This window comes from Heteronotia binoei, chromosome 14 (genome assembly GCF_032191835.1).
Source record: "Heteronotia binoei isolate CCM8104 ecotype False Entrance Well chromosome 14, APGP_CSIRO_Hbin_v1, whole genome shotgun sequence".
NCBI classification, from domain to species: domain Eukaryota; kingdom Metazoa; phylum Chordata; class Lepidosauria; order Squamata; family Gekkonidae; genus Heteronotia; species Heteronotia binoei.
This window is the reverse complement of record NC_083236.1, coordinates 43,110,173-43,128,148: the sequence shown is the minus strand read 5'-3', so window position 1 is coordinate 43,128,148 and position 17,976 is coordinate 43,110,173. Positions and strand designations below refer to the sequence as shown.

Below are 17,976 nucleotides of genomic sequence, written 5' to 3'. Positions count from 1 at the left end.
CATCCACCATGTGACTTTCCACCTCTGGAGGCTTCAGTTTCCAATTGGAAAGGCTTCCTCTTGGGATGGTGTGTCTGTGTTACTGTGAAGAAGTTGGCAGCAACTCGTGAGTAGAGATGCCAATCCCCCGCTTCAAAGTCGCCAGAAATGGGGGGGGGAGGGGGGGGAGGAAAGAAGGAAATGTCTGCTGGGCACTTCATTATTCCCTATGTGGAGATCGATTCTCATAGGGTATAATCGGGAATTGATCTGGAGGTATCGGGGGCTCTGGGGGGGGGCTGTTCTTGAGGTAGAGGCACCAAATTTTCAGCATAGCATTCAGTGCCACTCCGCAAAGTACCAGCCAAGTTTCAAAATTATTGGACAAGGGGATCTAATTCTGTGAGCCCCAAAAGAAGGTGCCCCATCCATTATTTCCTATGAAAGGAAGGCATTTAAAAAGGTGCACAATCCCTTTAAATGTGATGGCCAGAACTCCCTTGGAGTTCAATTATGCTTGTCACACCCTTGCTCTTGGCTCCACCCCCAATGTCTCCTGGCTCCACCCCTAAAGTCCCCAGATATTTCTTGAATTGGACTTGGCAACCTTAGCTGGGCACTTCATTATTCCCTATGTGGAGATCGATTCTCATAGGGTATAATGGGGAATTGATCTAGAGGTATTGAGGGCTCTGGGGGGGCTGTTTTTAGAGGTAGAGGCACCAAATTTTCAGTATAGTATCTAGTGCCTCTCCCCAAAATACCCCCCAGGTTTCAAAACGATTGGACTAGGGGTCCAATTCTATGAGCCCCAGAAGAAGGTGCCCCTATCCTTCATTATTTCCTACAAAAGGAAGGCATTTAAAAAGGTGTGTTATCCCTTTAAATGTGATGGCCAGAACTCCCTTGGAGTTCAATTATCTCCCTTTGCTCCTGACTCCACCTCCAATGTCTTCTGGCTCCACCACCAAAGTCCCCAGATATTTCTTGAATTGGACTTGGCAACCCTACTGATGTAGCCAATCCTCCAAGAGCTTACAGGGCCAACTGTAGACTCTTGGAGGACTGGCTACATCAGGGGTGTGTGGCCTAATATGCAAAGGAGTTCCTGCTGAGGTTAGAAACATAACCAGTATATTGCTCCGCATGGCCCCACTCAGGCCTTTTTTTTGAGCAGGAATGCAGTTCAGGCTGGCTTGGTGTCAGAGGGTGTGGTCTAATATGCAAACGATTCCTGCTGGGATTTTTCTACAAAAAAGCCCTATGTGAAACAATGGTGCCATCAGGGTGTGTGACCTAATATGCAAATGAGTCCCTGCCTGGTTTTTTCTACAAAAAAGCCCTGACACCACCTATTGAAGTACTACACCATTGGCTTGGTGGAACTACTGAAATGCGTAGCATAGTGCCACTGGGACATGGGAGATATGAATGCTGGATATGAAGGAGAGGAAACACAACAGCACGGATGCCATTTTTGCCAGCAGCCCCATGTTCATCACAGCATGTTCTTTTGCCGCGAGCACAGATATGAAACTAGATCTCCATGGTACAGACATAAAAGCCGCATCCCACATAGGGTTCTTGATTGTTTAGGTAAATGCTTCAGTTCAGACAAAAGAACAAACTGGGTTACACAAATTTGCCTTCCAGCACTTAAAAAAGTCTGGAGCCAGCAATATCTTCGAATCGGCTGCCGATTCCTAGCAGTGAGATTCTTTGCTTTTATTTTATTTTATTTACAATATTTTTTTCTTGTGGTGTCTTTTACACATGGTAATGTTCCCTGAGTGCATTTTCTTTCATGAGACTCTGCTTGTCTTGAAGAACAACATGTGGGATATTGACATGGCATCCAGCACTTTAATTATAGGAACATTCCCCCCCCCCCCAATAATGCATCTGTATTGGTTGCTTGTTAACGCTATTCTTGGCATATAGATATTCTTCCTTCTCTGCAGTCTCCCTAGGGTCCAGGGGGTAACTGTAAAGGCTTGCTTCTCTTTAATGCACATGTATTGTCACTTTGGATTGCATTTGCAACTAAGCTTTTCATTTTTTGTTTGCTTTTCATTCCTGTTTTTGCAGCAAGGTTTAGACTCTTGGATTTGTGGCAGCACCGAACAAGAAACATCTCTTGACACCACCGGCTTGCTCCAATGGGTAGAATATGCTTCTTCAATTGGCAGCAGGTTTCCAGTGGGTAAAGGTAAGATGCCTGATCACAAAAACTTGCCCTTGCCAATGCAATTTTACATATAGAATATTAGAATATTCAGGGATTTTTTTGTAGCAGAAACTCCTTTGCATATTAGGCTGCATCCCTCTGATGTAGCCAGTCCTCCAAGAGCTTACAGTAGGCCCTGTAAGAAAAGCCTTGTAAGCTCTTGGAGGATTGGTTACAGCAGGGGTATGTGGCTTAATATGCAAAGGAGTTCTGCTACAAAAAAAAAGCCCTGAGAATATTGGCTATATCAATATACCCGAGAGGTGCAGTGCTCAGAGTATCAGACTAGGATCTGTAAGACCTGGGTTGTTGCTACTCTGCCACATGGAAGGTTATCAGATAACTTTGGGCCAGTCATTGTCTCCACCTAACCTACCTCACAGAGTTGCTGTTCTTACGGTAAAAAGAGGGAGAACATAATCCAATGGTTTTCATTGGGGAGAAAAGTGAGATATAGATACCTTAATAAATAACAGTTAGAGTGCTCATATCAGAAATATGATTTCATTTGAAACGTGGTATTGAAGGAGACTTTTGTGGATACTGCGGAAAGCCCCAAAGACATACAAGCTAAAATGACCAAACTGAGGCTATCATACTTTGGTCACATTATGAGCAGTCAAGATATTGTAAAGTGAGTTCAGTCAGCTCTTAAGTAAGCAGCAACAGTTTATTCCAGACGTAGTCACAAATAGCACAGGCAACTTCACTCAATATATACACTGTGGCTGAGTTAGACCCCTTTAGTCAGAGGGGTCTCTCCAGGATCCTTAATTTGAATTTCCTAGAAAAAAATTCTCATGTCCTGATTGGCCAGTTCTAAGAGAACAGCCAATCGGAATGCAGGCATCAGGATCCTGTAGAGTAATGGAAAAGCTCAGGCCTACTAACAGTGAACACTGAATACAGCAAATACATAACACAAGAGTCACTGGCAAAGACCATAATGGTAGGAAACACTGGAGACCATAAGAAAAGAGGAAGACCCACCATGAGCTGGATTGACTTAATTCAGGAAGCCACAGCCCTCTGTTATCTATACAATAATTGGATCCTGTCGGAGCGGGAGTAGCAGAGTGAGGGAGATGACTTGCCCGACACAGGGCTTCAGGAAAGAAAATCAGGCCGACACGTGCAACTAGTGCCAAAAGGTGTATTAACATATATACACAACAAGTGCTCTCTTGTGCAGTCTATACAATATCACCTCCACGGACAAAGTGCTTCGCCTAACCACCATCTCACAGGGAGAGACCTGTGTGATGCACACACAGATCATATATAGTCCAAGCAGCCAATCCTGGCCATGCTGACTCAGCAGATTGCATCACTTGGCTTCTGCCGGCTCAAGCCGGTCTGCTGATCAGGTCACTGTGACCTAGCCTGGCAGCTAGATCACCAGCTGTCATACTGTGGCTGTCAGACTGGGTTTATGTAGATTCTTGCTCCAACACACCTCCTAATCTATTTAAACCCAGTGCACCAAAACACTTTACACAGTTTACATACATGTCCACCAGCAACATTACAGTTCATATTTACGTAGCTCGGAACCCTTTCCGGAATTCGTTCAGGAACTCATCATGATTGTAAAACACATCATCGTGTTCCTGTTCAGCCAGCTCTTTCAGACGCTTGGCTTCAGCCTCCTTCTCCCTTGCCTCGCACTCTGCCACCCAGGCTTTCCATTTCTTAGCCTTTTCTTTTAACATTTCCTCAAATCCGGGTGGGTCTGGATTGACAGTCAGAGTGACATAGGGACACTTGTACCTAGCGGGACGTTGGCCTTTGGTGGACCTGGCAGACACCCGTGGCCCTGTGCTTGGACCAGCTTTGTCTTCTTCGGGTTGCTCTGTTCCCACCTCCTGGGCTGGTTGCTCTGCCCCTGTAATTGGGTGTTGAACCTTCTGACTCTCACACTTTACCTCCAGTTCCTGCATTTGAGGCTCTGCCTCCTGACTCTGCTCGTCAGGCTCTGTGCCAGCATTCGGCTCACCTTCTCCAGCCCCACTGGGTGCCACCTCCTGGGCTGGAGTTCTGGGCTGCGCTCCAACATCGTTATCGCTACTTGGCAGCAGGACAAATTGTTTCTGCAAGGAGTGCAACCTTGGCCAGCTGCTTTCTTCATTGAACTGGGCACTCTTACTAAGTGTTATCTTGCTTTTGCTATTGCAGAAACGATAACACCTGGCCCTTGGCTTGTAGCCCAGAAAAATTAGGCTCTCTGCCCGGACATCCCCCTCCCCGCTACTCGTGGAGTGGATGCCAACCCGAGCCCGTGACCCAAAGACTTTTAAAGAACTCAAATCTGGGGTCTTGTTCAACAGTAACCTGTAAGGCACATTTTTCACAGTATTACACCAAACCCTATTTTGCAAAAAAACAGCTGCATGTATGGTTTCTGCCCAATAGGACATTGGCAGTTGTGCATCCTCTAACATGCAATACATCACATTCTGCAATACAGCCCCATGCCCATTTTCTCGGGGCGTTGCCGGGTTCGTCAGACGGTGGGCGATGCCCTTGTTCTCCAGCCAACGTTTCATCTGGTTAGATAAGAATTCCCCCCCTCTGTCGGTTTGTACAGCTAGGAGATTAACCCCTAATTGTCTCTCCACTGTTTTGACCCACTTGGTGAATGTCTTATACACCTCAGACTTATGCACCATGGTGAAAACCCACGCGTACCTCGTGTGGTCGTCGGTGGCCACCAAGCAGTATCTCCTCCCCGACAGACTCTTTGGCAATGGGCCAATAACGTCTAAATGGACTAGTTCCAGGGCTCGTGTGCTTTCCCTTGAGCTTTCTTTAGCAACAGCACACGCCTTGCTTTTGGTCTTCTTGCAGACCTGGCAATCCAAGTAACATTTGCAAGGATTTACTTTCAAACTAGGCACAAGCTCCAGGGTTTTCTTTAACGCCCTAAATCCGCAGTGCCCAAGTCTCCTATGGAGCAAATGTATACAATTATTGTGCACAGGCTCATTCGACACCTGAGCCACCTGGGCACAATCACTCTGGACCACATACAGTTTACCTTCCCTCTTTCCTGTCACAAGCAACTTTCCCCCACCTCCCAGGATTTTGCAGCAGGTTTTCTCAAATCTCACCTGGTATCCCTGGTCAAACAGTGTGCTAACACTCAACAGGTTAGACTGCAGTGAGGGTACATACAACACATTTTGCAACATACATTTCAGTGCAGGAAATTCCACATTGCCTGAGCAAACAGAATTGGCAGTGGTCCCATCAGCCAATCTCACATACTTATGCTCAGGACTGTCAATGTTTTTCAACAACTCCTTCTCGCAGCAGAGATGGCTCGTTGCCCCGGAGTCTAAAATCCAAGCAGACCCTGTGCTCTCTACTGCAGACGTGACCAGCCGGGTTGCTTCCTCACACGGGCTGGCGGTCCTCCGCTCTCGCCGCACACGCCCCCGCCTCTTCTCCCTCTCAGGGCAAGCTCGGAGCAGGTGCTGCGACGACCCGCATCCATAGCAGCGACGGACTGCAAACGCAGTCGGCTCCACTTCCTCCACCTTCGGACGCCTGCCAGCAGCAGAAGCTGGCTCATTCTTGGCTGTCTTCCCGGACACGCCGATAACAGCACGCTGCCCGGCCGACACCCCCGGACAGCTCACGGCCGCAATTCTCTCTTGGAAGTCAAGCAGGTGGGCACAGACGTATTCCATGGTCAGGGTCGCTACGTCCACCGTCTCCAGAGAAGTTATCAGGGGAGTGTACTCAGGTGGCAACGACGACAGCAAAATGTACACTCTGTCGTCTGGAGCTACAGTCTTGCCTCTTGCCTCCAGCTCAACGAAACAGTCCGTTAGCCGTTTGATGTGATCTTTCACACACCCTCCAGCCGGCATAACGGTGCGGAACATCCTCCTTGTCAAGGCCATGAGGGAACCAGCAGTGGTGCTAACATGCACCGCACTCAACGCGTCCCAGGCAGCCTTGGGAGTGTCCTTCCCTCGCACATAAACCAGCTGGTCATCTCCTATAGATAGCACTATGTTGGCCAGTGCCTTATCCGATAACACAGTCTCGGCAGGAGATAAGTCAGCAGGGGGGTTACTCACGAACAGCCATTGCCCTTCACGCTTGAGGTAGTGTTGCATTCTCAGGCTCCACACCGCGTAGTTGGCTGAGGTGAGCTTCTCAACGGCTACTCCAAGCTGTTGCTGAGCCATCGTGCCGACTCCTCCTCACGGCCGGCTGCCGACGTCCCTCTGGCTCTCAAACAGAGAACGGTGGTGCTTCTGTGTCCTTCACCGGCGTTCCTCGCCTCCGGCTCTTTCCAAACTCACAGTCAGCTCAACTCTCAACTCTCTCCTCCGCGCAGCGGAAGCGCCCTGGGCCCATAACCCTGTCGGAGCGGGAGTAGCAGAGTGAGGGAGATGACTTGCCCGACACAGGGCTTCAGGAAAGAAAATCAGGCCGACACGTGCAACTAGTGCCAAAAGGTGTATTAACATATATACACAACAAGTGCTCTCTTGTGCAGTCTATACAATATCACCTCCACGGACAAAGTGCTTCGCCTAACCACCATCTCACAGGGAGAGACCTGTGTGATGCACACACAGATCATATATAGTCCAAGCAGCCAATCCTGGCCGTGCTGACTCAGCAGATTGCATCACTTGGCTTCTGCCGGCTCAAGCCGGTCTGCTGATCAGGTCACTGTGACCTAGCCTGGCAGCTAGATCACCAGCTGTCATACTGTGGCTGTCAGACTGGGTTTATGTAGATTCTTGCTCCAACAGATCCAGCCTAAATTTTCTATCATCACAATGGAACTTTTCTTTCTCATCTTCCCACTGCAACCCAGTGGTCTCCCCAAAAAGCAATTCCTGGGGAAGAGAGAAGCCTGAGGAATGACAAGGGGGAGGTCTGCAGTATGAAGGGTGAATGGGTAGAAATGGCCAGGGCTTTTTTCCTAGAAAAAGCCCAGCAGGAACTTATTTGCATATTAGGCCACACCTTCTGACATCATCATTGTTTCACGCAGGTCTTTTTGTGGGGAAAACCCAGCAGGAACTCATTTGCATATTAGGCTACAACCCTTGATACCAAGCCAGCCAGAACTGCGTTCCTGCTCAAAAAAAAAAAAAAAAAAAGCCCTGGAAATGACCAATTTAGTCTGAAGGTTCCAGTGCTTTGGCCCTCCGGGTAGAACTTGTTTTCCCTTCTCTCAGTGTTTCTGCAGAAAATGCATAATTGAATGTGTATTTCCCCAACAATTTCCTTATATTTCCTATATTTCCTTATATATATATTTCCTTATATATATGTATATATATATATATATATAAATAAGCGTGGGAGGTTTTGTTAGGGGAAGCCGAGAGGGAAGCACCTGAGATGAGCTTCTGCTACCCAGAATGCACAACCTACAGGGTTTTTGTGTCTGGTGTTACATAGAGAAAGTCAAAGCTTTTTACAAAATCAGTTTGGAACTGAATTATGTGTGTGTGTGTGTGTGTATGATAGAGGGATCAGAGTGAAAGAATAACAACGTGTGGTTGGTTCCATCTGGATGTGTTATGCCAGTGAGTGGACCAATGAAAGTCTGTGGAGAAATTTGGTGATATTTGGTGAAATTTGGCCATTGTGTGGGAAGCAGTAAGGTGCTGTGTGAACCAGTCAGTAGCCCTTTTTAGCAGTGTTTCAACTACATGAAATGCCTTTGTAGACTACTGACAAACCATCTCATTTTAGGAAGATCTATTTAGGTCTTAGAAGGTGCAGTGTAATTTTTGGCAACCCTTCTAAACCCATTGATTTCAAGGGCTGAAGGGAGCTATAACTCTGCTTAGGATTGCTCTGCTAAAATATGATTGCTTTGTCTTGCATGTGAGTGTTCTCAATTTCTTGGTGGCTAAAATAGTAGTATGACAAGCAAAGTGAACCAGTTTGGTGTTACATTAGTCTAGGCTTGTTAGATCCTCACTAATGGTGGGCAGATTCCTGGCAAATATAGTTGTTGCCCATTGATGTTCCGCTGGCTAGCAGAAAGAAGCAGGGGAAGACAGTTATCATTGCCATTGCCAGGGCTTTTTTTTTGAGCAGGAACGCACAGGAACGTAATTCTGGCTGGCTTGGTGTCAGGCGACCTAATATGCAAATAGGGTGTGACCTCATATGCAAATGAGTGCCTACTGGGCTTTTACTACAAAAGAGCCCTGTGTGAAACAACAGTGATGTCAGGGGGTGTGGCCTAATATGCAGAGTTTCTGCTGGGCTTTTTCTACAAAAAAAAGCCCTGGCCACTGCACAGTCACATCATTCCTGGCACAACTCAGAGGCTCCTGCATTATGCCAGGGTGACACTCTAGCACTTGCCCCCAAACTCTATGGTTTTCAGAGTTCTGGATCAAGTGCCATGGTGTGTGCGATGCCAGGCTTCTGGGTCCCACCAGAAGTGATGTCATTGTATAGTGACAATGGTTGCTACCCCTCTGCAGTAAGTACCCACCAGCCCCCATCTCCTCCCAGCTGCCAGAGCATGCCTGTCAACCCTGTGTTAGTCCTTGTAGCTTTTAGTCATCTGTCTTTATGTTTATTTTTCCACTGATTCCTTGCTGAACTCATTCTATGGATTGCTGTCTTTTTCGAACCACCAGGTTTTGTGTTGTTGGGGTTTTTTTTTTGCTTTCTTCATTGTATAGCACAAGAGTTTGTTTTATTCACACTTGCCGACTAAACACTGAAAAGCACTGCTGAGAGCGCAAAGCTATTATGGTAAGGAGGCAGCTCATGTCTCTGTTGTTTGTGCTGCTTTGAAATCGTTCTCCATTCTGTTGTGCCAGCGGTTTTTTTGTAGCGCCTTAGACTTCGCAATCTCACAGGACCCCTATGAACGAGCAATAAGAGTTCACATATTTGGACATGCTCTACCTTTTTCTACATTGCAACAGTAATGGCACAATGGCAACTGCCTTCTTAGCAGTGTTTGCCATTAAACCATACACACACACATTGTAATGCTTATAATACAGCATGCCGATCTATGACATTAAAGCGCACTGCTTAGCTGACTCATTCAGATTGTTTTACAATCAGGGTAGTGGCGTTCTGCTTGACAGCTGCTTCATTTCTGCTCAAAATGTCCTTGAGTGTTGATAATCTCATTTCTGGCAGCTAAATGGCCTGTGCATTATAACATCCCTTTGAGAGAAAAAAATTCTGTGCACAGGAGAATATATATGACATTCATTTGCTGTTAAAGAGAGACTGCAGCAGACACTATCAAGCATCATCAGTGAAATGGATTTGCTAGTTAAAGAGACAAGTGCTGGTTTAATTATGGGAGGGGATCTACTGTCTGTGGTCATGTTTGAACCATTCTCAAAGTGTTCCTTGCAAGTTTAATGATAGGCTTGCCAATTCCCAGGTCCCAGCGGGGGCTCTCCCACTTTCCCAGGCTCCTTCCTGCTCCCAGTCAGCTGGCTGGCGGAGGGAAGCCCCGCCTCCATAGCCGCTACCTGCCTTTCCACCTCCAGAGGCTTCAGACTACACTTGGAAAGGCTTCCTCTTGGGATGATGTGTCTGTGTCTTTAAGGCTGACTGGTGGTGAAGGGGAGAAGGCAGAACAACATGGCTGCTCCCAGTGGATGTGAAAGCAGCCCAGACCCTCCACTGGCTGCACAATCTTTTCAGAGGTCGTTTGCATAGGAAAGGTAAACTTGAATCTTTGGTTGCTCTGTGTTACTTTGAAGCAGTTGGAAGTTCAGCAACTCGCAAATAGAGATGCCAATCCCCAGGTGGGAGCAGGCCCTTCCCCACTTCAGAGTTGTCAGAAACAGGGGGGGGGGGAGTGGGAAATGTCTGCTGGGCACTTCATTATTCCCTATGGAGTTTGATTCCCATAGGGTATAATGGAGAATTGATCTGGGGCTCTGGAGCGGCTGTTTTTTTTTTTTTTGAGGTAGAGGCACCAGAGTTTCAGCATAGCATCTGATGACTCTCTGCAAAATACTCTCCAAGTTTCAAAAAGATTGGACCACAGGGTCCAATTCTATGAGCCCCAAAAGAAGGTGTCCCTATCCTTCATTATTTCTAATGTAAGGAAGGCATTTTAAAAGGTGTGTGATTCCTTTAAATGTGATGGCCAGAACTCCCTTTGGAGTTCAGTTGGGCTTGTCACAACTTTGATTATGGATCCACCCCCAATGTCTCCTGTCTCCACCCCCAAAGTCCCCAGATATTTCTTGAATTGGACTTGACAACCCTATTTAAGGAATGGTAGGGAATATCAGACTACCAGGGCCAGTCCTAGACTGTCTGGCATGCTAGGCAAGGCTAACTTCTGGCACCTCCCGCCTGCACTGATAACATCTCCAAGTCACACAGAGACATCCAATTTGTTACCCCACAGAAGGCTGGCACCCTAGGCAATTGCCTAGTTTGCCTAGTGGCAGGGCCAGCCCTGAAGACTACCCATCTTTATAATAATAATAATAATAATAATAATAATAATAATAATAATAATAATAATAATAATAATAATAATAATAATAATTTTTATTTATATCCCGCCCTCCCCGCTGAGGCAAGCTCAGGGCGGCTCACAACATATAAATACAATGTACAGTAAAACCATAATACGCAATAATTACAATTAGATAAAACCATCATTAAATCAATTTATTAAAATTAATAAATTGCTATAACTCAGATCTTTGCTTTGAAATGTTCAAACTGGGTGGAGAGAACCTCTTTTCTAGAGGAGAAACATCTGTAGGTATTTAATCTTTACTATATCAGCAGCTTTACCCCTTTAACTTCACTCCATCTGTTTTATCCTAGATCCTGGGTCGAGAGGGTAAAGATGACTGGGAAGGGTTTATAGCCCCAGTCACCAATCCCAGGTTCAGTCAGATGTGTAGATCATCCCCCACCAAAGTTTTTTTTTTTAAAGGATTATATCCTCTAGATGAGAACCATGCTCCACCCTCATGATGGAAACCCGTGAGGAATGGCAAACAACTGCACATATTTGTATATCTCATCTCGTCAAAGAGTGTTTGTGCTTATACCCCCAACAGGCTTCATCATAATTAATTTTAGTTAGCAGGGAAAGTAATCAAGACAATGCCTTTGGAACTGCATAATATTAGAAAGTTACTATGGACACGTGGAGATCTGTCATGGGATTATTTATGGAATGTATGGAGACTATGTTTCCATGCGCTCCAAAGATAATTTCCATGTAATCTGGCTGGTCACGTTGGGCATGATACAAATTCCCTCTCTCCTGACTCCCACCTTTCATTTAAATTATGTCTGCCTTTTTATGCGATGGTGGAAAATGCTCTTGTTGCAGCTGATTTGCAGTGACTCCATGGCTTTTGGAACTTTTATTTAAGGGGGATAATCAAAGACCTGCACCCATTTCCCACTAGCCTTACCTCACTCTCACTCTCCTCAGTGGGGCTTCCGTTGGATTTCACACAAGCTGCCCCAAGGCTGCAACTCGCTCTGCCTCTTTCATGCAGCAAACAAGATCCTCTAAAAACCTGTTTCTGTTTGCTCCACCAGTCCTAGGGCAGATAGTGTGAAATCCGACGGAAGCCCAAGCAGCATAAGGGCTAGTGGGAAATAGGTCCTAGAATTGCATACAATGAGCTGCAGTTATCAAGTGGAAAAAGAAAGATTTGTATGCCTTAATTTAAGGGCATATTACAAACCCTTTTTGTACTACAGGAAAAATTCAGATTCTGTTTCTCTTCTAAGGACATTAGGATTACCATTCTCCTGGGGCGGCATTAGAAAAGCTCCTGCCCCCGTGCTCCAGGCCCTGCCAGATTTCAGTGTTTCAGAAAGAGCAAAGAGTAGGTGGGGGCAACATCATGACAACACTTCAGCTATGCAACAGGAAATGATGTCATAACATTCTACAGTTCCTCATATATCTATGGTAAAAACCATAGAGCAAATTCCTAGTGTCATGGTGTCACCAGAAATGACATCACATACAACGTCTCCTATTTTTGCCTGGGGAAAATAAGAGGATAGAACTTATTTATACTTGGCAAGATAGACCCCCCTCTCCCCAAATCTACTTTGAGTCAAGCAGCATCTAGTTCTGAGAGGCTTCCCATTGATTTTCTTAGGTAATTTGAAAGCTGGTAGAAGTAACCGTGGATGTAATGATTTCCAAAAGAAGGCTCCCTAGGCGATGATTTTAGATGTCCACTCTGTCAGGAATTTCAATAGCCTCCCTGCTAAGAAGAGCAAACAAGCACCTCTTCTGTTGATTGTCATGTAAACCTGGATGTCCATATGGCCCTTTATGTTCTCTGTTTCATTTTTCAGTTGCTTTTTTTTTCTGAGTTGATTTCACTCCTACTGTATTCATTCAGGAATGTAAATTTCCTGTTTCAGTCCCTAAATCATCAAAGAACAGTCAAAGTTGAAGCTTTCAGATTATTATGAAGACAAAGTACAGAAATAAATGCTCCCATCAAGTTTCTTGAAGGTTCTCATCATCTATGTTTTAGTTTTGCTAATACCAGAAATGAAGATGTCAAAAAAGAAATACCCAAACAGGACTGGTTAGGGATGATTTTGAATTTGTAGTTCCCAGATAGTTCTGTGTTTTGCAGTTCTGATATGCCTAGTCTTTTTTTTTTTTTGAAAAGCAATGAAGGATTGTAGTTTTTAATTGACACATTTTTGTATGAAACATTCTGTACGTGACACTTGCCACAGCTTTTTTTCAGTTCATGTGTTCAGTTCTTTTGTCTTTTCTACATTGCCAATATGTAGGCCTCATTTTGGGCAAAAGCTCACAGGAGCAGAGCTCCAGAATCTCTAAATTTTATTGTGCTCTTTCTTTTTTACCCCTTCCCAAATACTTGCTTCTGGGCTCCATTGTTCAAACAATTGTGAGAAGTTTGACAAACTTTCTAATATTTCCCCCCACAAAAAAATGGGAAAATAACCTAAACATATAAAGCAGAGAGATGGAATTCCTTCATCATGCCATTGTGGCCACATAGGAAAAAGTAATTTTTAAAAATACGATGGGAGTAAGGTTTTATTATGACAAGTATCATTCCAGCAGCATTTTAAGGTAGACGCTGAGCTGATATAATTTAGTACACCTGCTAGTGATGTCAGGGGTATGTGGCATATGTGAATGAGTTATGCGAATGAGTTGTGGTGATGAGCTCTGGGACCTCTTTTTCTATGAAATGACCTCTGCCAGTATGCATGAATACATGAGTAAAACTCTGTGAAAGAGCAATCATAGTGTGGTGGTCCATATAGATTTTTCAAGATTCTTTTCACATTTAGCATTTTACCAACATACAGGAGCACATATACATATCCATAAACTCCCACAATCACATCAGGATGCCCTTTTTTGGCTCTGACCTGAGTAGCTCAGGCAATCCCGATTTTGTTAGATCTCAGAAGCTAAATAGGGTCAACTCTGGTTAGTACTTGGATGGGAGACTTCCTTGAAATACCCAGTTTGGAGGATGGGGCAGATTCTACTCAGCCGCCTCTCTGAATATCCTCCAGGCCCTCAGTAGGGGTCAGTCACCAGAGGTCGACATGACTTATCAGTGCAGACATGCACACACACACACACACACACACACAAATTTACAAAAAAAGATGTTCTGTTTTTGGAGCAAATTTCATTTGGTATCACAGGGCTCTTCCCACAACAGAAGTGACGAGGCAGCATTTACTGTATATGGCCAAAAGCCATTACAATTGATTACATAGAACTTCCGCATAGTGTAGACGTTTGGAGCTGGAAGATCACCTGGTCACAAAACTGGAATCCATTTAGTCCTGCCCTGATTCCCTCCAGTGACTCTAATGTGGTCAGAACGTGGTCTGCCTTGAATCAGGGCATGTGCATATGTTGTCATGCTAAGGTCCTTGAGAAAGCAAAGGAATCATACTACTAGTCTACTTTCCAGGAAGTATCTTGCAATGATATAGAAAGATGCTTCCCGGGTAGCTTGCTACAATGATATTCTCCTCTGGGGGTAACCAGAGTGTTTTCATGGCCAGTACCAGTATTTGGGACTAGGTGTTTTAGTGTGATGCTGCTATAGAAGTTCCTAGGAACAATTTGATTTGATAGAAGCTGATGCTCGAAAATACTACAGAAGAAATATAGAATGAGTGCACAAATCTCCTATGCAAGAGACTCAGACTTTGGTGGTTGTGGCCAGAGGATATGCTCTTAAGCTCTTTGTAGAGATGGGGTTTCTTCCCATTGCTGACTGTGATTAAGAGCAATACTCCCTCTAAGCTGTGGAGTCTTGTGAGAAGAAATTCTACTTTGTGAGCTACTGGCATTAAAGCTGTGAGCTACTGCATAATATAGTTTGCTCTGGGACCATTTTTCGTGAGCTAAGACAAAAATGTGTGAGCTGGAGGCTAAAAAAATCTGTGAGCTAGCTCACACTAACTCAGCTTAGAGGGAACACTGTCAAAGAGCCTAGTTGGAAGGGCACATGGTGTAGCAACATTGTTGAGTAGGGTTGCCAAGTCCCTCCACATGGCGCAATGACTTTACCCAGAAGTGATGTCATCACACCAGGGATGTCACATGGGTACGTTCTAGGACTCACACTAAATATTCCATGGTACCGAAAATGCTCTAGGAATTGCAGTAAAACTCTATGGTACCATAGAGTTTTTAGTACGAGTCCTAAAGTGTCCCCGTGCGATGTCCCTGGTGCGATGACATCTCTTTCAGATGACGTCATCGCACCGACGGGGCTCTTCAGGGGCGGGGATCCCTCTGGCAGCCTGCTCCCTGCTGGCAGGTTGGGATCTTCCTGGGTGGGGGATCTCCTGCCCCCAGTGGGAGATTGCAGAAACCCACAAAGAGCAATGCAGATGATAGAGCAGGGAATAAAGGTAAAGCACCTCCGTGAAAACCAGCCTCTAGAATGAATACATAAAAGTCATAGTTTAAACAAATTTTAGAAAAATATTCAGTGTATTCAAAGTCATGAAACATAAATACAGGTAAAGACCATATACCCTGACCCCAAAGTCAATCAAAGACAACTCAATATCCACAATCTTTCAATTGTTGGATGAAGGTAGAAATTCAAGTGGCAAAGTCTCATATGAAGAACGATGCTTCCAAAAGAGATGTATTCCAATCAAAAATTTTGGTGAAAAATACCATTTCAGAGAACTCTTCTTCTGTACAGCAAGGCACATAAATTGTATAACATGACGTGGTAGTACTCAGATCCCATGTTTCACACTCTCGCTTCTACAAGCTTTCTTCAAATACTGACTTCATTTTAATGCTGCCGCTTCCAATATGCTTCAAAAGGTATGGTCAACTTCCCAGTGGGAGATTGGCAGCCCTGTTCTGAGACTGGGCTTGGTTGGGATGGTGCATGGACGCAGGAACTCATGAGGACCCTACATATGCCTTCTTGAGCTCCAGGATGGGGAAAGATATGATATACAAAATGCAATAATAAGTAGTAGTAATATAGTGAACATGAGACTGACTCATGGTTAGCAATGTATTTTGCTTGCATATGTGAAACTCATTTGGCAAATTAAAGCAATTATCGTTTACCCTTTGATTGGTATTCTAAGCTATAAGCTATAGCAGCTGCATTCACTTATAGGCAACTGCAAGTCTTCTTTTAATTAGCGTTTAGAGGCAACATGATAGAAGTAAACTAGAATTTATTGAGTTGCAGACAGACATGGGGTTGGATCCAGACTAAGTTTTTCACTCATGCAAGAAGACACTTCTGCTGGTGCAACACAGCTCTCCCGCCTCCCCCTCCCACTGCAGCCTGTTGATTTCTCTGCAGTGCTGCCCCCAGTGGGCAAGGGACTTTCTGAACTAGGATTAGGGACAAATCCAGGATCTGGCAAGTAGAGGGAGCCCCATCCCCGAAGAGCACCGACACGCTGGACATGACATTATCGTGCCAGGCACATCACAGGGGAATGCTCTAGAACTGGGGGGGGGGGCTCTAAGATCCCCCACTGGGAGCCAGGTAAGACCTGGCAACCCGATTATTGATGGACAGTATTGCATGAATAATCTCCAGTGAAAAGCAAAATCTCTGACACGATAGAAATATTGTCTGTACAGTCTGTGATAGCCCAATGGGAAGATGTTACTGGATGAGCAACGTTTGTGTTTGACTCGGCACACTGACCCCATATTTAAGCACCAAATTGTTGTACGAGAACATAACTTCAGCATTTGCCTCTGGGAAGCTGTGTGCCTTCCTGAAGGCTGGGCTAGGTAAGAAAGATTCCATGGAGAGTGGTAACATTAACTTGGTATCTGACATAGTGAGCTTTGATTTTTAAAATAATAATAATGCATGCATGAGCCCTGAAAGGATCTCTGCTGATTTCCCTTGAAGAGCCTTATTATGCCTCTATTAATTTACTAATTATTTAGACAATTTTTCAGGCTTGCAGGGATGAATTTCTAATAGGAAATATTAGTGAATCCAGAATGCAGTAGAGTTTTCAGAAATCTATGTGCTACTTTGCATATAAATAAGGCTTTAGAAATGCGTATTACTGAGGTAAGGTATCATAATATGAGTGGTCTAAATTAAGACAAAAGGAGGAAGGTGGCACAGCCATCTGTGTTCATTATATGTGAAAAAAATAAACATGCAAAACACCTATTTTAATGGGCATCACTAAGAGGGAATGTGCTGAAAGTCATTGAAACATTTCTCAACAGTATTGCATTTCCTCTAACATGGCTTGGAAAGTTTATTTTGGTGGCAATGTCAGTACATGGCAGAAAGTCTCTTTAGTTGTCAGTGTTGGAACGAAAGCCAAGATGTTGATCACAAGACAAAGTTTGGTGTAGTAGTTAAGAGCAGCAGACTCTAATCTGGAGCCGTGTTTGAATCCCCACTCTTCCACAGGCAGCCAGTTGGGTGGTCTTGGGACAGTCACAGTTCTCTCAGAGCTGTTCTCTCAAGTGGAGTTCTTGAAAAAGCTCTCTCAGCTCCACCTATCTCACAGGGTGTCTGTTGTGAGGAGAGGAAGGGAAAGAGATTGTAAACTACTCTGAAACTTGCATGGTGGAGCCCTGGGGAAAGTGGGGTTTGGCGAGAGGAGGGATCGCAGAAAGGTACAAAGCCCTAGCATTCACCCTCCAAAACAGCTATTTTCTCATTGGGAACTGATCTTTATTGTCTGGAGACCAGTTGCAATCAAAGAAGGTCTCTGGGCCCCAGCAACCCTACTTCCCCATAGATTCTTCCATATGTGACCTTACTAGAGTTCCCAGCCTCCTGCTGGGGGTGGGGTTTCCCCTGGTTTTGGGGCCCCAAATTCACCAGCACAGGGCTGGCTGGCAGGGGGATCCCCACCCCTAAAGAGCTCCATCATGCCTGATGTGCCTGACACAATGACATCACCTGGAAATGACATCATCGCACTAGGCACATCATGCAGGGACGCTCTAGAAATTTGGGTAAAAACTCTATGGCTGGTCAGTGGGGGAATCCCCGCCCCCAAAGGGCTCCATCATGCCCAATGTTCCCAGCACAATGACATCACCCGGAAGTGACATCATCATGCCAGGCACATCATGTGGGTACGTTCTAGATATTTCGCACCATGGAGTTTTTACCCAAATTACTGAAGCATCCCTGTACGATGTGCCAGGCGTCATGATGTCATTTTGGGGTGATGTCATCACATTGCGTGCATTTTGTAAGCATAAGAATCTCCTCCTGCCAGGAGCCAGGTAAGACCTGGCAACC

At 45.1% G+C, this 17,976-nt stretch overlaps 1 protein-coding gene across 1 annotated transcript in view; it reads left to right on the top strand.

Moving 5' to 3' along the window:
* The first annotated feature begins 2,064 nt into the window (after positions 1–2,064).
* CDH11 (cadherin 11) overlaps positions 2,065–17,976 on the top strand; it is an 87,584-nt gene continuing 71,672 nt past the window's right edge. Inside the window, exon 1 of the mRNA XM_060253573.1 lies at positions 2,065–2,188. The gene's annotated coding sequence lies outside the window, so the exon portion shown is untranslated. The remainder of the gene's footprint in view (positions 2,189–17,976) is intronic.